The sequence below is a fragment of the Mirounga leonina genome, unplaced genomic scaffold (genome assembly GCF_011800145.1).
Source record: "Mirounga leonina isolate KUSES-001 unplaced genomic scaffold, KU_Mleo_1.0 Mir_128, whole genome shotgun sequence".
Classification (NCBI taxonomy): domain Eukaryota; kingdom Metazoa; phylum Chordata; class Mammalia; order Carnivora; family Phocidae; genus Mirounga; species Mirounga leonina.
This window is the reverse complement of record NW_023270320.1, coordinates 16261999-16286117: the sequence shown is the minus strand read 5'-3', so window position 1 is coordinate 16286117 and position 24119 is coordinate 16261999. Positions and strand designations below refer to the sequence as shown.

The 24119-nt window shown below is 36.7% G+C and overlaps 1 protein-coding gene across 3 annotated transcripts in view; it reads left to right on the top strand.

Annotated features, from left to right (window-relative positions):
• The window catches only part of DLC1 (DLC1 Rho GTPase activating protein), a 427572-nt gene that overhangs the window by 312472 nt on the left and 90981 nt on the right, over positions 1 to 24119 (top strand). The window lies entirely within an intron of this gene.

The following is a 24119-nucleotide window of genomic DNA, read 5'->3' as shown; positions in this document are numbered from 1 at the left end:
AGCAGGCTCCCTGCTGAGCAGGGAGCTGGACATGGGGCTGGACCCCGGGACCCTGGATCATAACCCAAGCCGAAGGCAGACACTTAACTGACTGAGCCACCAGAATGTCTTGTGCAGCGTCGTTATTAAAAGTCTTTCACCTTGGGAGCGACTGGGTGGCTCAGTCATTAAGCGTCTGCCTTTGGCTCAGGTCATGATCCCAGGGTCCTGGGATCGAGCCCCACATCAGGCTTCCTGCTTGGTGGGAAGCCTGCTTCTCCCTCTCCCACTCCCCCTGTTTGTGTTCCTGCTCTCGCTATCTCTCTCTCTGTCAAATAAATAAATAAAATCTTTAAAAAAATAAAAAATTTAAAAAATTAAAGTCTTTCATCTTGTCTCTGAGTGTGACTAAAGAGAAGGGCAATAAATTAATACAATTAATGTAAATAAATGTTATTTGTAAATGTGAAATTACAAATAAATTGTAGCTGTTAAACTCCTACTCCATTAAACACCTCTTCTTGAAACTCAAAGATTTAAAAAGAAAGTAGAAGCCATTTTAAAAAAATCTCTACTATAGCAAATAGAAAGCTACACAAATAAAAATCAGAACGATGTCCTAGAATAAAGCAAATGTTGATCAGGTCAAATGAAAATGAGCCAAGTCCCCGAATTAGAAAAAAAACCATTTGGTCAAATGGAAAACATTTCTGGACTTCTGTCTTTCAGACCTGCCTGCCTCCCAAGCTGTTATATGGTGATATTGAAAATATTTCACGTATCACAGAGATAACACAAGGATGAAAGGCATGTTTGAAGTTCTTGAAACTATTCTGAGAAAGCTACTTGAGAAAACATAAGCACCGTCAATAATACCATAAGTGCTGTCCATCATTAAAACCAGGCAATCACTTTTCATCCATTTCCTCTTTCTCTGATAGTATTTTTTGACATTAAAATATCACATTATAATGAACATTTTCTTAAAGCAGTCTTCTTTTGTAAAATGAGTGCCAAAAGCAATACCAAAACCAAATCCTCATAAACCAACACAAGCAGAAAATACGGTCGTAGGAAGACAACAAACATGGATTCATTCATTCATTCATTCAATCAGTCATTCATATCAAGATGTGGCAGGCAGAGACATAATAACCACGGCAGGTCTAGGGGAGGATTGGGATACAGACAGGGATAGAGGCAACTCTGGAAGCTTGGGAGGCCAGCATGGCTGATCATCTTATATGAACAAAATAAAAAGAATGCTGTTTATTCTGTTATTCAGCAGAGATGGAGGTCTTTGTAATATTAATTTAAATTCTCCATAAAGTGTTTACGTATTTATACTGCAGTTTGTTTAAACTGGAGTCACTGGCTATCTCTTGGGTATCAGGCATGGTCCCAGCTGTTTGTAGGAATGGCTTTTCTGTGCTGTGTTAAAGTCCTGGTTATGATTTACGTAACCTCACTGTTGATCAGCTTTAGTTGGCAACATACGATGTGTCTGGTCTATTAAGTTTCCTTTCTAGAATGCTGATATACACAATACATAGGATCATTTTATGTACGGAGACTTCCTGTAGCTATACCGAAAAAAAAAAAGGACTCCTCGGTTTAGGGGTTTCTTTTGTTTTCTTTTCCTTTCTTTTCTTTTTAATGCCAGCCTACCTTTTTATTTCTGTTATATAGCCATCATGCTGTAACTAATAGTTTCAGTTACAAGGAACTAGAAAAAAAGAAATTGACATTTCCCTACCAATCGTGATGCGGTATTATTATATTATCTATCACAGGCAGAGGGAACATGACTAGTATTTGTTGATAACTAATATAGTAGCTCACAATGAGTTTTAGAAAGCAGATCAATATTTATCTTAAAAGTTCCCTGAAGAAGATATTGCTCTCCTTCTCTTACCTTTTATCCCCTTCACTATTTTTTGCTTGGTAGTTATAAGTCTGTAAGAAGGAGAAAGCTAAGACTCCATTCATTGCAAAGTACTATTATATTCGTACAGATGAAATGACCTAGAATAAATAGATTACTTAAGGCCTATATGCAGATCTTCAGACTAGAGAAAGATTTAAAAGCAGCAAGAATGACAAATGCTTTATGTAGTTATCATTTTGGAGATAATGAAGGCATAAACCAATTTATTCAAAAGATGTCAAAATACATGTTTAACTACCAAACCACTAAAAGGTGGAAAACTTAAAGTGGTTCTGTTGAACAACCTGGTACCAAATAACAAATGAGAACCATCTGCCTTGCAATATCAAGGTATCAATTTCCTTCTTTCCAAAAGTCAGAGAAAGAGCATTTCCAAAACTGATTTAACATGGCAAATGAATTTGCAGATATGGCTTTGAAATATGGATCTCTATCTTAGATCAAATCCTGTTTTTTCTGCTCACCTTATGTCCCTTATAATTTATTAGCAGGCTTAGTGTATTTTGATTTATTTATTCTTCTGAAGTTTTGCCTCCATTAAATATTATAATCCTGTTGACAGTTTTCAGTGCTGTAATCTTTGATCTGCTCCTTTAATGAATATTTTTGTATTACTAAAACAATATGTAAAAGTAGCCAGGATGGGGGAGAGGGACATTTGCTTAGGACAGAGGAACAGGAGAGAAAAGTGGGAATACGCTGTGTTTTGTTAACTGTTTTTAAAAAGAAAATAAAGGCAAGAAATTAGCAAGCAATCAATAATGACAGATGGGCAACAAGTTTGCTGTTCCTTCCTTACTCTTCCTGTAGCATTTAACTATAGAAACTTGAAAGGAAGAAACACACACACACACACACATACACATTTCCTCCCTACCCTCTACCCCCCAAAACACACTAAAATTTATCAACTGTAATCTTTGCATTTGAAAGCCCATAATTGCTTTTAATTCATTGCCTTAGACTTCCCATCCCCATATTTAACATTTATAGGATTTTGTTATTTTTTTTTTCTATCTTCTTCTATGGTATTTCTGTGAGCAGTAGCACATTATATAATCTCAAATAACCTTTAATTTTGTTGTCAGAGAGCCTCCTGGGCAGAAGTCATCTAGCTCTTGAGTGAGTTTAGCCAACTACCCAACATCTGTATCTCATCATGACTTTATTGTTCTCTACTTACAGTTGCATATTCAGTAACTCTCCTGAAGGACTAGGGGAAAATTATATACAATTTTTATATATAAATTTATATATAATTTGGGGGGAAATTATATACAATTGTGGAAATTAAGACTGCATGCACTCATAAAAAACTTTAGGTACTCTTCGTAGATATTCTACAGATATCTCTAGAAAGGACTGACTATTCACAGATATACACACATACATTAATATATATCAAATAAAAAGTCAGAGCCTTCCTAAACAGGTAGTTCCCAGCCCCCCCACTACCTCCCAAAACATTTTTTTTCCAAGGGAGTATTTTCGCTTTAGAATTTACAGGCTTTAGAAAAAATAATTAGAAAAATAGAAGTCCTCAGTGACCCTTAACATTCTTTTTATTTTCATATTCTTTAACATTGCTTATATTCCTTAACATCAAAATAAGATATTATATGAAATATAATTAATACAAACCATATAAATGGCATTCTCAAAACTTCAGCTCTGAATAATGAATATTAGACAATTAGTTTTTCTTTTTTCATAGGTTTTTATGATCTTCCCCCATCATCAACTCCTCCAGGTTTTAAGGAAATACTTACAACACTATCTTGCTTCTTTATATTTTTATTAGGCATACTAAAATGGATGTGTGTGTGTGTGTGTATGTGTGTAGTCCTATTCATATGTCCATTGTTTTTTTAATTTTGTAACTCAGTCCCTAAATCTCTATTCCAAAGTCATGACTCATGATTGATCTGAAACTCTGAACACTGCAGCAAGGAAACAGAAATTCGATAGAATATCAGATAAGAAGAATTTAAAGTTAGAGAGTCATCACTGTACCTCTGGGCAATTTTAATCCCAAAACCATGCACTGAAGACAGGAAAACTAATTGTACTAGGTTTTTAAAACTGAAACTATGAATCTGAAATGTTTTTGTAAGATTTAATATTCATTTTACTGAAAAAAAGTGATTGATAAGTACTAAAAATTGTGTTTATCTTCACAATGTTCTTTTGAAGACTGACCAGAAGAGGGACCAGGAGGACTCTTGATAACAAAGATCTCTAGTTGTGTTTCTAAATTCAGTCCTTCTTTGCCTAGAAACTCACAGGTGATAAGATATGAATAAGTTTTATGAAATTCATCATAATGCCCATACTTTGAGATTAAATCTCTTGAATTCTGCATGCAAATGTATATATGACCTTATGAAAATCTAACTTCGTTTTTTTTTATTATGTTATGTTAATCACCATACATTACATCATTAGTTTTTGATGTAGTGTTCCATGATTCATTGTTTGCATATAACACCAAGTGTTCCATTCAGTACGTGCCCTCTTTAATACCCATCACCAGGCTAACCCATCCCCCCGCCCCCTCCCCTCTAGAACCCTCAGTTTGTTTCTCAGGGTCCATAGTCTCTCATGGTTCGTCTCCCCCTCCGATTTCCCCCCCTTCATTTTTCCCTTCCTGCTATCTTCTTCTTTTTTTTTTCCTTAACATATAATGTATTATTTGTTTCAGAGGTACAAATCTAACTTCGTTTTAAATATTTTGGTGCTTTAGAAAAACAACAAAACAGCTCAAAAGATATTGTGCAAAATACCAAATACTTTGCACTTTGAACCAAATAGCATATCAACTGATAACTTCTCAGAAGTTGTAACTTACAGTAGTCTCCAAACTTTTTAAATCGAGTATACACATGAGTAAAATATTTTTGTGTACACTATATATTATGTATATTAACATTCTTACACTGTTGGTGGGAATGCAAGCTGGTGCAGCCACTCTGGAAAACAGTATGGAGGTTCCTCAAAAAGTTGAAAATAGAGCTACCCCACGACCCGGCCATTGCACTACTGGGTATTTACCCAAAAGATACAAACATAGTGATCCAAAGGGGCATCTGCACCCCAGTGTTTATAGCAGCCCACAATGGCTAATGTCCACAATAGCCGAACTATGGGAAGAGCCCAGATGTCTGACAGATGAATGGATAAAGAAGATGTGGTGTGTGTGTGTGTGTGTATACACACACACACAATGGAATATTACTCAGCCATCAAAAAAATGAAATCTTACCATTTGCAATGATGTGGATGGAAATAGAGGGTATTATGCTAAGCAAAATAAGTCAATCAAAGAAAGCTATCATATGATTTCACTCATATGTGGAACATAAGAAACAAAACAGAGGATCATAGGGAAAGGGAGGGAAAATAAAATAAGACGAAATCAGAGAAGGAGACAAACCATAAGAAATTCCTAACTATAGGAAACAAACTGAGGGTTGCTGGAGGGGAGGTGGGGGGGGATGGAGTAACTGGGTGATGGGCATTAAGGAGGGCACATGATGTAATGAGCACTGGGTGTTTTATTTAAGACTGATGAATCACTGAACTCTACCTCTGAAACTAGTAATACACTATATGTTAATTAATTGAATTTAAATAAAATAAAAATTTTTAAAAATCATTCATGTATCTCCAAACAGGGTTTCTCAACCTCTGCAGTGTTGGCATTTGGGGCCAGATAACTTGTCATGGGGGCTGTCCTGTGCCTTGTAGGATGTTAAGCAGCATCCGCAGCCTCTACCAGCTACATGTCATCAGCACCTTTCCCTGTTGCAAGGGCTGAAAACATCTCTAGACACTGCCAGATGCCCCCTGGGGGCCAAAGTGTCCCAGTTAAGAACCCCTTCTCTAAATCATTTATGTGTAATTCTATATTAATATGTAAAGCAAACATGAAAGATGTCTATTTTTAAGGTTGAGTAGTGCTGTCCCAAAATATATTGGTTTCCTATAAATGTTATTAATAATTTTCAGAGACAGAATCGTGACAGAATATGCTTCAAATTGCCTTTTAAATCTTTCTTTAACAAAAGGTAGCATCATGATTCAAACTTCAGTTTATTTCAATACTTGATTTTAAAGGCCATCAGGAGACAAAAAGATGTGTAACTTGTTATTGACAAAATGCAACTTTTTAAGTAAGTCATGATAGAAAATTTTCCATCCAGTCTAACAGTCATCCAAGGGATTCTGTTGAAATTTTACTAATAAATCTCTCCTTTAATGTCTTGGATACAAATAAGAAACTGCATTTTTTATATTTTTAACATGTATGTTTTGAAATTACTGAAGCTCTTCACTTAGAAAAAATTTAGCTGGTGAGAAAACTGTATTAAGATTTTTAATGTTACCTATGGGAGTGTTAATAGGTGGTACATACACATCATTTTCAATAATAAATTCATATAACAATGTGCACATTTCCAAAATATTTTAAGAATGCTTTGTAAATAACACAAGTTGTTGTTTGTCTTCTAAAGCAGTTGCTTCCTCACCCATTGTTCAAATGACACCTTTATCTTGGAGAAACACATTATATATAGAGTTCTGAAAAATGTATGCTCAGTTAACATAGTGACAGCTACTTGTCATCACAGAAATGTCAGCAAATTTGAAGTATTTGCTTTTTGTTAAAGAGAAGTGAGTAACTTATCTTCAGGTTCAGGTTCTTTTTGATGAGATAACCAGTAAGTCGCTGTATGATAAATGGTTTGTCTGGTCACTTCCTACCTCATTTCAAATATGGTAAAGAACTCATTATAGTTTATTAATTTTTAAATTAAAATATTAGAATATCAGTGTTGACCTATAGCATTTTGTGCACTTTTGGCTTTGACTTATTTGTTAAAATAGCTCATCTATTAATTTTCCAATGTTGTCTCTGTAAACTTAGCCTAGAATTCTTTCTGTGGTCAAATTAATAGTTTTTCTGCAGAATATTATTTTTATTGAAAGAGTCATTTATTGAGAATATCACCTCATTGGTTTTTCTTTCCTTTAGTGACTCATAATAAAAGTAGGAAGGTAATCATTTATATTCCATCACTGAAACAAAATTTAGCAAATATTATAGTCTGAGACCTGTTAGAAACATCTGTGCTTTCATTTAACTATACCTCCCAAACCTTTTACACTACCTCTTACAAAACTTGTTTCTTCAATCTTTAATGATGTTTACTTTGCATTTGCTACCAGTGTTTACATTAAAAGAATGTATTGTAGCTTGACATCATATTGTTTTTCAAGGATTCTTCTAGCCATTTTTATCTTGGCATGAAGAACAAGTGTTTCCTTAATGTACCTTTTAAGTCATGAGTGAAATTTTTCAAGTGTGGCTTCTAAACTTTTAGCATTAAACATTAGGTTGAGTATCATATAACCATACATCACAGAAGAAATCAAGAGACTGTTTTGGATGTGTAGGCTTAAAATTTCTTGCTAATCATGATGACCTTGTTCTATGCTTACCTGATACCTCAAGGTACATTTTTCCCCCAGGTCAAACTTCACTCTGAAAAATAGTGAATGTATATTAATATTTTCATAATCCTTTTGATAATTTCATGGCAGGGGGGGATGGAGGCAGACATTTTTCCAAATCTGATTAGACTGTCAACACATTAAGAGTTCGTATTAGGAGTTGAAGAAATATCGACTTCTTCCTCTTCACTTTGTATGAACTCAGCAGCGTTGTTTTCAGTCAAATTTCTTTTCAAATGCAATAATATGTCTTTTAGATCCCTTAAGTTTACCAGTGTTTACCCACAGGTAAATTGAAACCTACTTGAAAGCAAATGAGTACCAGAGACTATTAACCCATCCAAGCCATGAAATTCACAATCCTCCCACAGTAGACATGACATGTGGAATAAAGGTGGGAATCAGTGTCAGTCTACATACTAAATAAATATTAGCAATGCCTAAGATCATTTTCTGTTAATAAAAAAACCTGTAAATAGAAGTTATCATATTTTCTGCCCAGACCCCAAGGATCCTCTTGCATTCTCGCTGGGGTGCAAAACTGGGTCTTTCAGGGCCGCTGCCTTAGAATGAGTCTTAGCTACTCTTAGAGGTGCAAATGATGTATATTAGACCACACTGCAGACTGGAATGATCTCTATTTTCCTATCTACAATTAAAACGTGCAGTGCAGTTTGTTTTTGCTAGTGTGACCACCCAATAATGCCATCTGGTCTGTAACAGTTTCATTTTTACATGTGATCACAAAGTGCTCCATTGCAAGGCTGGCCAAGTTCAGGCAGTAGGATCAAGAAGGTGCTAAGAAGCAAGCCAATTAGCATCATAGTTACGGTTACAGTGCAAAATAAAAGGCAGGCGCTTGTACCATTAAGCAGTTGAAAAGGGTTCTGTCCACTTAGTCATAGGTAAAGGCAATGAAGGAATTTGACCACATACATTCTCATAAAATTTTAAAAACAGTTCCCTGGCTGAGTTAATAAATGAATGGAATGGTTCAGAATTTCCAGCCCACGTGTGACAAGTAATTGGTGAAATCAGCAAAATATCTAGTGACCATTTAAAAACCATCTATGTTTTCAGATGATTAAAGTGCAGCATTCTTTTGCCAGGGATTTATTTCTTTTGTAAAGTATCCTACTCATAATGAAATGAAATAACCATGACTTTAGCTTAATAAAATATTTTATTGCTTTTAAATCCTGTGAGGAGATTATATATATATGAATATATATATATATTCATATGTAAAAGAGCTGAACTTAGCCTGAAACTGTCTACATCTACAGTCATTTATTTCTGTGTAGAAAGGTTTTTTTTTTTAATGTGGAATTTGAGCTTTACCCATATCAATACTAATCAACAGAATACTAAAGCTATCTTTAAAAGTCTGAGGGAAATAGTGTATTTAACCTTAACCTATGTGAGGGGTTCTCATTACCTTGACCTTCAAATAACTGAAAGTAAGTGAGCTTTGTAAAGACATTCACTCATGTCAGAGGTTAGCACTATCCACAGGTTTTGTTTTCCAACCGCCCAGCCCACACAGACCCTATATGTTAGCTCACAGAGCAGAATTTATTAGTTCATGGGTCCATTTGTCCTAATCCTTGAAATTTACTACACCAAATGAAGACTTTGGAATTTTTTCTAGCTTTACCGCAATATTTTCCTTAATAGGAATCTCTTCCCCCTGAGCATTTTTGCCCCTCCAAGCCTCAAGACTCTCTTCAAAGCCATTCCCATGATAGGCACACTACAATGATTCTGTTGACCAAAAGCACATCAAAGACCCAAGAAGTTAATAATGCTTATGAGTATGTGCAAGACTTGTAATGGAGTCTCACTTTAGGGTAATAGCAGAGTCAGGGAAATGAGTCAGCACAAACCATTAACAACTCCCCCAGTGCAGAGATTGGACTTAAAATTCACACGAAACTACAGTTATTTTCTTATCATGTTATTTCCCATCCATTCTATTTCGTTTCCCAAAAGGTTTATTTCATGTAGGGGACAAGAGTCCTATCCCGAAGCTATTTTAAAAGGAATTTCCTCTTCTGCCTATAACCCTGAGGAACACTTGCCTTAAAAAGTAAGAGCCTGTGTTTACAACTGGTACAGATGGAGGGGAAAGATATTCTTAGAATAAAACCGGCAAGAAGAGAGGATGAGACCCCAGCCCACTCTATCATGTCACTTTTGTTCACATATGGCTGACTCATCATTTAGACAGGACCATACACAACCTCCAGCTTTGTTCAACTTCTTCCTTTTCAGAGAAAATTCAATCTTCATTTCACTTTTGGGAATAATCCAAAGTTAGAAACACAAATCCCCAACGCAATTCCAAAACTGATGGAAGGAATCTAGACACTCCTTGTCACCTTTATTTCCCTCCCCTGTTTCTAATTTCATAGTGAATTCCCTAGTCACAATACCGAGGAGAGCCCCGGTATTGTTTGAAAAAAAAAAAATCATCCAAATAAAAATTTTAAAAGTAAGATGGTGATTATTGACACTGGATGCTAAGTTACCTCTAGTAACTTATAACCCAAAATGGAAACCATAGAAACTAGTAACTGAACAACATGTAAGTAAACACAACCTAAATACTATGATGTTACCACCATTTTTGGTTTAAAAAGGACAAAGAAGGATAAAGTGTGTGAGGTGAGTGTTCAGGAGATGAAAAAGAGTGAATCCCACTTTCCTATTAATTTTTCATGAAAGACTGACTCTAAAACTAAAATCTCAAGCTTTCCTTGAAAAAGAGAAGAAATGTAATGTGTTAAAAGGGAGAAGCTTCTGGTTTGATAAGAGTAAAGTCATGGTGTGAGAAGTGAAATGAATGTTGGATGGGTGGATGGATGGATGGATGGATGGATGGATGGATGGATGGATGAATAAGAGTGAAATGAAGAAGAAGCCCAAAGAGCGTGAATGTGACAAGCAGGTTAGGAAATATGAATAAAAGAAGGAAGGTAATTTAAGGTCTGGAAAATAAAGACCCAAGTCATTTGGCCCATGTTCAGAAATGATTTATATACAGCATTCAAGATGTATTTTAGGCAAACTATTAGGAACAAGTAGGTTAGTTGTGTAGAACTATAGACAAGAATGTTCAGAATATATTCTAGATATTTTAGAGACCAAAAAGTGGCATAAGTTGTTTTCTTTCTAAATTGCTAGACTACAATAGGATTTAAATAACTATAATAGTGACTGAATTTTAACCTAATATATTAGGAATTAGAAATTTTTCTTTAGACACATTCTTGGGTCCATTTTAGAGTTCTTGTAGTTGTTAAATATCACCTTCTTAAATATATTTTCTTAATGAAGTTCTTGATTATTATCACAAGGCATAAAATATTTACGAGGCACTTGTTCATGATTTTATTTTGTTTTTATCTGGGTTTTATAGTCAGGTGGTCTTTACAATGTAAACTGTAATGAATATTTTTGTTTCCTTCGTTATTGTTCCACATGTGAGAAGTTCTTAACACAGCTTGACACAACATATTTTACGATTTTATTTTTTCATATCAAAGTTATTTCAAAAGAGAGTGCTGCTTTGGACACTCTGAAATGCAATTCTGAATGCTGCCTACAACCTTGAATGAAGTCCCAAACAAATCAGAAACAAGTTGTTTGGATTTGTTTTCTTTTCTCTTTTTTTTTCCTCAATTGTCAGTTTGCTTTATTATTTGAAAAGTTGGCGGGGGGACCCAAAATAAAAACCCTACTTGTTTCATAATGGCTATCCACATGAAATCCAATGTATTCAATCATCTGAATCAATTCCATCTATCTTCTGTGCTTTGTAATTATAGTTGAGGCTAGAAATGGAGAACCACAGCCAAACCTTGGTCCCGTGGTCTGCATGGTGTCAAAATGGAAGCCAATCTTGTAGACAGTGTTCATGTCCAAAATTCCACTGAGGAGAGAAAACATCAGTGTTTCAGTCTACTTTCATTATGAATATGAATTCCAAAGCCAGACTACCTCTGTATGAATCACGGTTCTGCCACTCTTCAGTTCGGTGACTTCAAGCAAATTATGTAACCATTCAGTACCTCAGTTTCCTTATCTATAAGAGAAAGATAATAATTTGCAATTATTAATAATCTTGTAGGACTTTTACAAGAACTAAATGAATTGATACGTCTAAATCTCTTAGACATTGCCTGGCCAATTATAAGCACTCAATCAATGCAGGCTGTTAGGGTCATTGTTACTTCTCTTAAAATGTTTAATTGCCACAAATTTAATAAACAAAAACATGGTGATATTTATAATAGTTAGCAAAATTGAGCATCATAGCTTCAAAAAGTGGTGATGTAGAATGGAAAAAGCATGAGCTGGGGACAGAAGACCCAGTTTGAAGTTCAACCTCTAAAACCTATCGGCTCCATGATTTGCTTTTTTACCCATTTCTCTGACCCCTATGTTATCGATAATTCATGAACACATAGAAGTAACATCCTCTTTTCACTGTCTTGTGTGGAAGGCATATATGAAAATAATTTTAATGTAAAATATGAATAACTTTTAATATAAAATAAGAATGATTTAATAAAAATACATATACAATGCAATAAGAACAAAGAGAAGGCAGTAAAAAGTCTGGACTATCAGAGCAGGAAGAAATGATCCCTAAGGGAAGTGACATTTCAAGGGTTGTTCTAAGGAATGAAGAGAAATTTGCTAGTCAGTATATTCAATGGCATAAGGAAAAAAAGCATCATGTTTGGAGATCAGTGATTAAGATGAGTTTATATGTGAAAGTCCATTTCAAAGCTATAAATCACTATTAGTTGTAAATGTTGCTTGAACTTCATGATTGAAATGCCAGGCCAAGGAGTTGCAACTTTATCTGAGTTCCTGATATATTGGGAGAGGTAACCTCAAGAAGCAGAGCAACATCTCCACTTTGCCTTTCTAAGTGGTGCAGTTCAAAACAAATGGGCAAACTATGAACGCGAGAGAATTACTGGTGTCAGTTCAGTGTGAACTTTTTTTGCTTTGTCCCTTTGCCAACACTACATTAAAAATTGATTATTAGCTCAGACCATGTTCCTGATTGTGAATCTCTTCCAGGACTAACATTAGCTTCCAGAAGATCTTTTATTTTCTTGAAATCTTTTTTTTCTTCAATCTCACTTCCTTTTTAAAAAAATAAATCAGGGCGCCTGGGTGGCTCAGTTGGTTAAGCGACTGCCTTCGGCTCAGGTCATGATCCCGGAGTCCCCGGATCGAGTCCCGCATCGGGCTCCCTGCTCAACGGGCAGTCTGTTTCGTCCTCTGACCTTATCCCCTCTCATGTGTTCTCTCTCTCTCATTCTCTCTCTGTCAAATAAATAAATAAAATCTTTAAAAAAAATAAATAGATAAAAATTAAAAAAAATAAATCAATGGTTTAAATACCTACCAATTAGGGACTGGTCACCTTATGATAGCTACCGATAGCAAACTGTGTAGTTATAATTGCATTCAAATAAGTTGGATACTTTCAGTCAGATTTCTTGAAATCTGCAAATGGCTCAGTGACACATCACTCTTTGCTCCACTAGATGCCCTTGGGCCCTAGGTTAGAAACTATTCCCAGAAATAGATAAAAAGTATGAAATTGATAAGAACAGGAACTGAAATATTTTATAGGTACTCATCCATCCATCAAAAAAAAAAAAAAAATGACTACTCGGTATATGTCATAGGCCAGATACTTTGAAAAGAGATGTAAAGAAAGACCAAGTAGAGAAAAAATAAATTGGAGGAAATTTTGGAATGGTTTTTAACTTCTCTGAAGTAGTGAAATCAAATTAAAGTCCCACTTGTGCCCCCTCTACCAAACATCCCCATCACTAGAAATATTCCCAGTTCATTTCAGGCCATGATTATAGGTGACTTCACTTAAAGAAGTACTTAAGGATATTTTGATATTAGGTATGTGACGTCACATAGTATAATACCATGACTGTGAAATAGGGAAAAGTTCTCTTAGCCCCAAAGGATAATCAGCACAGATTACCAAAGGATCGCTGAATAAGAGTTTCTTTCTGTTTTCAGAGGAAATATAAAATCTGAAAGAAACTGTAAAAGGAGTATCTTGAAAATTAAGAATTGTAGAACCACAGAATCACAGGATGGGAGGAAGCATGAACATGGTACACAGCCCACTGTAAGCCTGTAGGACACAGTTGATAAATGAATAGTCATCTATCCCCCAAATAATAGTCTGTGGATCAGCAATAATGGACAATATAGTTTACATTGGTAGCTGTTGAAATGAGAAAAATAAAGGCAATATGGTAAAGCTTGGTATTTTGTTTGAGAGGAGAGAGCAATTTTTTTAATACAGAAAAATACAAAAGAATCATATAACAAACATCCTTGCATCCTGCATCCAGAATTGACAAATGTGGATGTTTTTTCCTCTTTGTGCTATCATTGTTTTACAAAAGAAATAAAATATTGAGGACAACGCTGTCCTTTTCAACACCACTCCAGTCCCTTTCTCCTCTCCCCATCCAGAGGCAACAATGCTCATGAGTTGATATTGTCTTCTTCCCATCCGTGCATGTGTGTGTGTGTGTGTGTACATATCGATTGTGTGTTTTCATTTACATAAATGATATCTCTTTCATAGATTTGAATTTATTGAATTATTCGTGATCGTATTCAAGAACTATCCATTCTTACAGTATTTCTTTTCTATTCTTCTTAGCTTAGAACATCTTTTATTTTGTTAAATGGTGACAATTAAAGTACCTTTAACTGGCAAAATTGAAAAGCTGCAGCCTGTGTTTCTACAGTGATCCTTTGCTTTTATTTATTTATTTTTCATGATCTCTGAAACCTTGAAGGGGAATGAAATCACCGTATATCTGCCACATGGCCCTCAAGCATCCACTTGGACACCTCCAAGGAAGGGCGTTGTGGGACTGTGGTATCATCTCTAAGGAGCTGTTAGAAAATAGTCCTCTGAGTGGGTCTGAAATCTGTTTCCATGTGTCTTCTGCTATTCTGTACTTTGTATTCTATACTCTGAGGTCGCACAAGGAGAAACAAGTTTAATTCTCCTTCTTCACAGAAGAATTCTCCTTCTTCACTGCTAGAAAGAGACACTATTAGATTTTCTCTGAATCTTCTTTCCTACAAATTTGAGTATCCTTATTTCCGTCAACTGTTCTTCATAGAACATGGTTCCAGGAACAACAAGCTGCATTTACAGTCACATCAACTGGATTGTTCGCCATTGTCAGGAGCTGTTTATTTATATATGAAGGCTCAAAACTGCCACTGCAGCTGGTGCTACTTGTAAGAACATGTTTGATGAGACATCACATCTGCTTTTGATTTACGACACAATGACTGCTATCTCCAGTTGCTGACAAAATACGTTAGTCAACTTCAGTGGGTATCTCGGGGTGTCCAGGTAACTCCAAAACTACTTGGCAAATTGGTGATAAGTTTGGGATTAGACCCCAAAGATTTTGAGGTTCTAGCTATTCCTTCCCCCATGACAAACTATTATGATATCAGCTCTGGCCAAGCAAATGAGAAATCGCTCTCTCAGAGGGGAAAAGCACACTCAGTGTTTTTCTCAGTGGATGTGCACCATGTTTTTTTTAAGGAAAGGTTGATTTTCCTAGGATTACTTTCTTATCCATAACAAAACAGGATAATTCAAGTGTACAATGCCCCTTCAAGTTGACTAGGAAGGGGATAAAATTCATCGTTTCTTTTTAATCCCCAAAACGGAGTCCTTGAGCTTTTGCCAGCACCGCTGGCCTCTGCCTGCGACAGCCTTGCAGATCAGGTGTGTTGATTCAGACTCAAAACAGCATTTGCAAACGTTTTTGGAACATATCCAATCCCAACGTACACAGCTCACCAGGGCCTGCTTTTACTCCAGTCCCGATGTCTGATGCCATCAGGAAAAGCATTCTTCACAAAAATGCAAGGTATTATTTTCACATAATATTCCAAGGAGATCAGTAATGATATGTGCAAAGGGCGAGAGATGATTCATGACTGGCCACTCAGCTCCCAAGGAAGTTTCTGAAGCTGATGAATCATTCCGCACGGCAATTGGCACGAGGGCCTTGGAAGCTATTCTGATGGCAAAAGCAGTCCTCTCACTTTCCTGAGGATGATGATGGATGTCCCGCTGCCCCCACCCCGAGGACCTGGGTTCCGTGGAAAAATAGGGCATTTGATAAATATTTTGAACCCAGATATGTTTTCTCACTAAGAAAGTAAGTGTGCATTCCCTGTGGGTAGCTCTTTGAAAAGTTTACTCGTATTCTGAGACCAAGTGTTGACCACTCTCTGTCACCCAGTCACCAGTGAATTACTATATTTAGTGCACGTTGAGGCCTGCACAAAAAATGCCAATGAGAAGCATGATTTTATGAAGCTGTGTATCAAGCATGTTTGTGGACTTTTTAGGGGCCACAGATATTCCCTATAGATGACCAGAATAGATGCTCATTTCCTTCAATGACTTAACTTAAAATGGATTGTTGGTTGAAATCCAGTAAGTTCTGGCAGATGTCCACCTCCTAGGGTGCACCATGGTAATTACAACTTGTTGGCATTCTTTTCAGCAATTTCAGAAGGGATACCAAGAATTAAGCACGCAAAGAGGTTGAATCATCCTTTCATCCCCTGAATGTACTCACTTCCTTTGGTTCTGGCCAAAGCTTTTTGGAAGATATTCTTGTGAACTTCCGTTGCTGGTGTAAGCAGTAGAAAAACAGAGGGCAATAACCAGAAATGGGTGGCTACGGCAGAAACAAGGATCAGTGCCTCTGACCCACGGGCGGGAGGGAGCCAGGGACTTCAGCCACCACTGTTGTGATGTCACTTTTCTCTTTTTAGTGCAGGAGGAAGGTTATCCTTTTAAAAGTGTATTTTTTTTTTAAGCCTTTTTTTTTTTTAATCATCCTACAGCCCTGAATGGGAACTCCTCTCTCTTCATTCAAAAAGGATTACTCAAGAAATGTTTCTGATGTTCAAATTTGATAAAAGATATGGTCCCTGATAGTCTTCAAAGGATTCACCTAGTGAGGCAGAGAAGATATTATCTGTTGAAAAGTAAAAGTAATACTACATGATAATAATATAAGAGCAGTCACATGGAAACTCATACTCACTTGCCAAATGAATGCAGGTCAGTGAGACTACTTGTGCTCTGAGCCCCAAAGGTCCTTTTCTACAGGGAAGACCTCAAGAAGGCAGAAGGCTGGAGTCGGGTTGGATTGGAACAGAGGGAGGAAGAAGGTGCTGTTGAGCAAGGGGATGAGACAGGAAAGAACAAAGTCCCCCCGCAGAAGTTTTAGCAAGAAGCTGATTGTATTCTTGCTCTGGCTAGCATAACAAAGGCTAGGCGGCTTAGATCAAGGTGCCGGCAGAGTTGGTTTCTCCTGAGGTCTGTCTCCTTGGCTTGCAGCCTCCTTCTTATTGTTTTGTCCTCACGTAGTCTTAACCTCCGTGTACTTGTGCCCCTGGAATCTCACAAGGACACCAATCAAATGGATTAGGACCTACCCTAATAACCTCATTTTAACTCACCTCTTTTAAGGCCTCCTCTCCAAATATGGTATCATTCTCAGGTAATAGGGGATCGGACTTCAACATATGCATTTAGGGAGACACAATTCAGCCTGAACACTAATGAAACTCACACTTCAGAAACCCTAACTTAGATGGGCCTTTGTGAGTGCCAGGAGTTGTGGTGTTCAAGGCGGAGAAGAGAAGCTACACTGGATCACTTCTGTGTACGTGTGTCTGGTAAATTGCCAAGCGATATCAAAAGAGAAAGACCTGAATCTTCAAATCTCCAGGAATTCCTTGTGATGTCTTTTCTTGTTCTAAATTGATATTCACTTTCACACCTAACTTTGTATTAGTAGCTGGTGTCTTTTTCTTAAAGAGGGCATCATCCAAAATTGTGTAACATTAGGTTTCAAGACACTTAGGTCCACTCTTTGGGTATAAAATACAAACCAGATTTCAGAGACTCACTATGAGATAATGTAAAATCTCTCATTAATGATCTTTATATCAATTACCTATTGAGATGATGATACTGTGGATATGTTGGGTTAAATAGGCTACATTATTAACATGAATTTCACCTGTTTCTTTTTTAAAGTGGCTACGAGAAAAATTTAAAATAAAAAGGTGTCTACGTCATATTTTTATTGGACAGCCATGACTCCAAACTCTCATAACACACCTATTCCAGGCCAGATGCTTCTCTCCTGCCCTGCTGAAGCCTAGAGCTTGTAGGAATGCAAAGATCAAGAATCCTATCTTCCTCTTCTTCTTCTTTTTTTTTTTTTATGAACGTATCGTCGACACACAGCGTTAACAATAGTTTCAGATGTACGACATAGTGATTCCACAAGTTTATACCTTAGGTTGTGCTCACCAGTAATCCTATCTTCTTTTGCCTCTATGCTAATTGTCTTCTTAATTTGGATCTGAATGTATTTTTACCTAATTATAGTTGCATTTAGGGGTGAAGGCCTGCGTATCATCACTAGAATTCCTTGCATTAAATAGGCTTTTTCTGTCTTGGCTGGAATTCCAATGATGGTGGTGTTAAGAGAAGAGTATTTGGAGTTTGAAACGAATAACTGATAAACAAATAAACAAAATGAATCTGTATATAACTTCACAAGAAGAAGCTATTTTAATCTCTGTTGTTGAAGAGCTCTTACGTAAGAGTCATTCATAGAGCGCTGAAATTCTTACAATTATTTTATCATGGAATGTTTTTATGCTATAGAAGTGACTTTGGCGAGTTGAAGTCCAGTGTACATTAAAGATCTTTAAATAATTGTTTGAAAAGAGTCTTGGTTCAGGGGAGCAGTTTCTTTTTTTAATATTTCATAAAAATGTACAAATTTCATAAAAATCTAGAAAAAGTAACAAAAATGAACACCCTTGCACTTACCATCCAGCTTAAGAAATTGTCTCCAATAATTTAGGAAGTCCCTCCCACCTTCCAGAGTAACCACTGGTCAAAATTTTATGTTTATCATTTTCCTTTTAGTGAAAATTTTACTACCAAAGGAGCTGCTTTAAAAAGCTGGTTTAGCCATTTAAAACTACCTCCATTGTATGGGCCTGCTTAAAATACTTATCCTGGATTTTATGTAGCAACCTAAACTCCCAAAGCAACTGTCCTATTTTTATGAATATTTTGCCATTAAGGAGAAAGAGGTGGAGGGAAGGAGGGCAAGAATAAAAAATATTATTAACTTGTATGATTGTGCTTTTATATAAGAAAGTGCCACCACAGAGAGAAATGCAATGATTCAGGCTGGAGCTAGAGGGTTGAAGGGCCAAGAAAACACTAGTGAGCAGCCACTGGAAATTGCATCAAAAAGTCTGGCACATAATAAACATTTCACAAATGTTAGTGGCTCTCCTGAAGAGGTAGCAATGTTGAATACCTCAGATATTCCCAGGTGATTATGATTAATTTCCTTACTCCTACTCTCTTGGTGGTAGAAGTCCAGAACCTCCCTAGCCTCAGTCTATTTCCTAAATCCTACCTACATTCTTACATAATGTAAAATTTCATATTTATGTTAAGTGTTGGTTAACTGACTTTCTCTGTCTCTTCTCTGTATCATCTAAGTGGTCCTCTACCATCCGTCTGTCCATCTTGGAATGCGTACTCAAAGAATCGTAGAGTGTGTTTTTATTCAACAGCTCACCTCAACAAATATTAATGACCACCTACTCTTTGCCAGATGCTATATTAAACTTGCAAGACAGAATGATGAATATGACATGATCCTGGCCCCAAAGGAACTTATATTCTAGTGAGAAAAGCAGAGAAGTTAAAGAGACTTTTTCACTCAACAGATATTTATTGAGTACCTAGTATGTGCCAAATACTCTTAGGCTCCAGGGACACATCAGTGACTGAAACAGACAAATTTTCTGCTGTCTTGGAGCTTATATTCTACTGGTGAGAGGTAAACAATAAAGAAAATAAGTAAGGAAATTATATATTATGTATGCATTATTCTTTTGGAAGGCAGTAAGTGCTGTGGGGAAGAAAAATAAAACAGAGAAGGAGAACAGTGTAGTGTACCTCTGAAACAAATAACACATTATACATTAAAAAAAAGAAGATAGTAGGAAGGGAAAACTGAAGGGGGGAAATCAAAGGAGGAGACGAACCATGAGAGACTATGGACTCTGAGAAATAAACTGAGGGTTCTAGAGGGGAGGGGGGTGGGGAGATGGGTTAGCCTGATGATGGGTATTAAAGAGAGCATGTATTGAATGGAGCACTGGGTGTTATACGCAAACAATGAATCATGGAACACTGCATCAAAAACTAATGATGTAATGTATGGTGATTAACATAACAATAAAATAAAATTTTAAAAAAAAGAAGTGCTGGGGGGAAGAGTAATGTGACTGACATTTGGAATCAGGTGGTCAGGGAAGGACTCTCTGAGAAGGTGACATTTAAGTAAAGACATGAAGGGTGAGGTGCCATACTGCTCTCTGGGGGAAGAGCTTTCCAAGCCGAGAAAACAGCAAGTACAAAGGTCATGAAGTGAAAGCGAGCTGCAGGTCCCTTTTTTTCCCCCCAGATTCCTTTTAAAGAAACATCAAAGAGGCCAATACGGGAACAGGAGAGAGTAAGGGAAAGGTAGTGGAAGAAAAGGTCAGCGAGGTGACAGAAGGAAGGGCCTGGTAAGCTACTGAAAGGACTTTGATTTTTACTCTCAGTAGAATAGAAAGGTAGCAGAGGGTTATCGGAGGAGTGATGTTAGTTAACTTAAGTTTTAATAGGATCCATGCGACTGCTGCATTGATAATGACTCCAAAGGGACAAGAGTGGAGGCGAGGAAACTAGGAAGCTATTGGAATAATCAGGCAAGAGATGACATTGGCTTACACCAGGTTGAGAGCTGTGGAGGTGACGAGAACTGGTTCAGTTGTGGGTATATTCTGAAGGTGGAGCCAACAAGATTTGCTAATGTGAATCTGGGCCTGAGAGAAAGAGAGGAATTGGGAATGACTGGAAGATATGTTAAAAAAAAAAAAAAAATGGAGTTGTCAGGAACCAAAATGGAGAAGACTGAGGGGAAAATACGTTTTGAGGGAAGGATCAGGAGTTTATTGGTTTGGTCATTAAGTTTTAAATGCCTTTTGACAATTGGGTAGATTTCAGGGAAGAAGTTTGAGCTAGAGATATAAATTTGGGAGTTATTAGCATATGGATGGTATCAAGGCCATGGCTGGATGAGCTCACACCAAAAAGAGTTTAGTTAGAAAAGAGATCAAAGGTGTCTGAGCCCTTGGGCACTCCAACATTAAAAGTCTGGGGGATAGTAAAAGCCGGCAAGAGACTGGAAAGTTGTGGCCAATGAGATAAGAGGAAAACCAGGAGAGCGTACAGTTGAACATTGAACAACACAGGGTTGGTGCACCAACCCCCACACAGTTGAAAACCCAAGTATAACTTTTGACTTCCCAAAGACTTAATCACTGATAGCTTACTGTTGACCGGATGCCTTACCGATAACATAAACAGTTGATAAACACATGTTTTGTATGTTATATGTATTATATATTGTATTCTTATAATAAAGTAAGCTAGAGAAAAGAAACTGTTATTAAGAAAATCATAAGGAAGAGGAAATATATTTATAGTACTATTCTGGATTTATAAAAAAAAAAAAATCTGCATATGAGTGGACTCATACAGTTCAAACCTGTGTTGTTCAAGGGTCAGTTGTAGGGCTCTGGAATCCAAAAGAAAGAAAGCTTTTCAAGGATGATTAAACATGATGAACTTATCAAATGATGCTAATAAGTCAAGAAGATGAAGGAAGCCTTGAGAACTCACCATTGGATTTGTGTGACTCCAGATGGGCAGTTCTGGTGGAGTGGGAGAAGATAGTGGGCACAAAGAGAAAGGAGGAAGTGGAATTGAAGATAGTCTAGGGTAGAAGATTCTCACAGTTTCACAGCAAAAAGGCACAAGGAGATGAATTGAAATACCTGGAAAGGAAAGTGGATTCAAGGAGGGTTTTTATCTTATAGAAATGATCTAGAAGAAAGAAAAAAATGGGTGATGCAGGAGAAAAGGGGGAGAATTTCTGGAGTCCTTAAGTGGGCAAGGAAGTTGGGATCTAGTCTTTGCTTACACTTAGATGAATACATAAATGAAATTAAGGACAACCTGGCAAATAAGCTCATGATGAAAGAGATGAAGGTGGTAGGAAATTATGAAGCTGAAGTGTTTCCCTCTCTCTGCTCCACTCCTCCAAAAAAAATCATTTTTACTGGGATGCCTGGGTGGCTCAGCCGGTTAAGCATCTGCCTTCGGGTCAGGTCACGATCCCAGGATCCTGGGATCGAGCCCCACGTAGGGCTCCTTGCTTGGTGGGGAGTCTGCTTCTCCCTCTGCCTGCTGCTCCCCCTGCTTGTGCGCGCTCTCTCTCTCTCTCTCTGTCAAATAAATAAATAAATAAAATCTTTAAAAAAAAATCGTTTTTACTTACATCTTCCCCTTTAAAACTTCCTTTTGTTCCCATTAAATATTGAGCCACTATGAAAGCCCATACTAGACATTAATAGATACATATTTCAGCTAAAATGGGAACTTACTGCTGATAAACTTAAAAATATATATGTATCTTCAATAGCAAAATAAAAAGGAGCTATTCGTTCCATATAAGTAGAAATTCTGAATGAGAAAATAAAAATTCTTATCTATATTTTATATCCATTACTAAAAGTGTGGATTTGCCCATATGGGGCAATTCTCCATTTTTCAGTGTTTAAATGCAGCAGGTGTTCCATTTTCAGAAAATTAGTTTCATGTAATTGTTTGGGTTTTAGTAGGATTCTTAATGAGATATTGGTTGATATAGGACAATATAAGCCTTTTAAGAACTGAGATGAGTTGCACAATGAATAACGATGGTATAGCTGGCTTATATATGGATGGGTTGATTTAGTGACCAGTCCTACAACATTCATTTTTGAAACCTCTCAAATTCAACTTGATGCTTCTCAGTGAATGTTATTTCCAGGATTGTGATCTTTCTACTCATGGTGTACTGGACAAAGGCTCCCAAAAGTGCTTAGTTTAGGGCTCATAATTATAACAGTTAACCTTTACTGAGGCATTTAGCCTTATGGTATGTCTGTAGGAGGAGGATTGTTTTTAACATTTTAAAGTGAGACTCCCTGAGTTTAAATGAGCCAAAGAGTACACTCTTGTGCAAATTCCTGGGACCATCTACTGTAGAACCCATGCTATGGCTACAAAAATGAAAGCCTTGAAAATCAAAGGTGACATCCATTTAAATTCTGAAAGCCACATAAAACTTTTTCAGTGTAGTCATGTTGAAGAACAATTTAAAAGGCAGACTTACTATGGCACATCTGGAAAACAGCAAAGCATTTACTTAATCTTCTGTGGTCATTGAAGAATTATCAAATTTACTTTAAATTATGTTTCCTCTGTAAAATTAAGCAAAATGTATAAAAGCTATTTTCCTTTAGGTGTTATAGTTTAAACTCTTGCATCTAACAAGAATTTATTATTAAGGAATTCTGTAGGGCAAGATGATACAAAAGAGAGAGGGAAAATATAAGAATTATCAGAATGCTCCTTTTGGTTCTTTTTATCCAAAATAATTAAATGAACTCTCTTGATAACAAGGTCATTATTTAGGAGTAAAGCTGGGTAGCTGGATGGATGGATGGATGATTAATAGATATTTATATAAATATTTCTTAGTGTCATTTGAACAGAGTGAAAAACTTCAAGAAAGTACTCAGTTTATGTTCATTTTGCTACACCCCTTTTCAGGCCAATTCCTTATCTTTAATTTACAATTCATCTCTTATCTGTCCTGAAGCTGTTTAAAACTCCAGACTCTTGCCATATGAAAGCATGATGTTTCATGCAAGATAATAAGGAACTAAACAAATAGTTAAGAAGCATGTGCTGTGAAGAAGAAAATGAATTTGTGTGCTCAGCCATGTTTCTACCGATTTGTTGATCTCCTGCCTCCCCTGCTTCCATGGATTCTGACGTTCATAAATAAGTCATAAATTCTTGACATGATTGTGTCAATAAAATGAGTCATCTGGTTATGCCTACAGCAAATGTCAATTTTAGCAGGGGTCCTTTATCTGAATTATTTATTGACTCATGGCATTGGTCTGTGCATTTCTTAAGGAGAGCATCAGGAACACAACCAACACAAGCAAAGCATACCCTCCTCCTGTCTGTCCCTCTGGCACAGAATCTCTAGGGCCTTGTTTGTTTATTTAATACACATTGTGCCGGAGTTTGATTACAAATCTTATTTTTAAAAAGTACAGAGCAGCAAACCCAAAGGTTACGCTTAGGTTTGATTTTTATTAATGCCCGGCTTTAAAAGGCTACAGATCTGGAGTACTAAAGGCAATCTAGGCGCGCCTGGGTGGCTCAGTCAGTTAAGCATCTGCCTACGGCTCAGGTCATGATCCCAGAGTCCTGGGATCGAGCCCAGCATCCGGCTCCCGGCTCAGCAGGGAGTCTGCTTCTCCCTCCGCCCCTCACCCCGCTTGTGTTCTTTGTCTCTCTCAAATAAATAAATAAATAAATAAATAAATAAATAAATAAATAAATAAA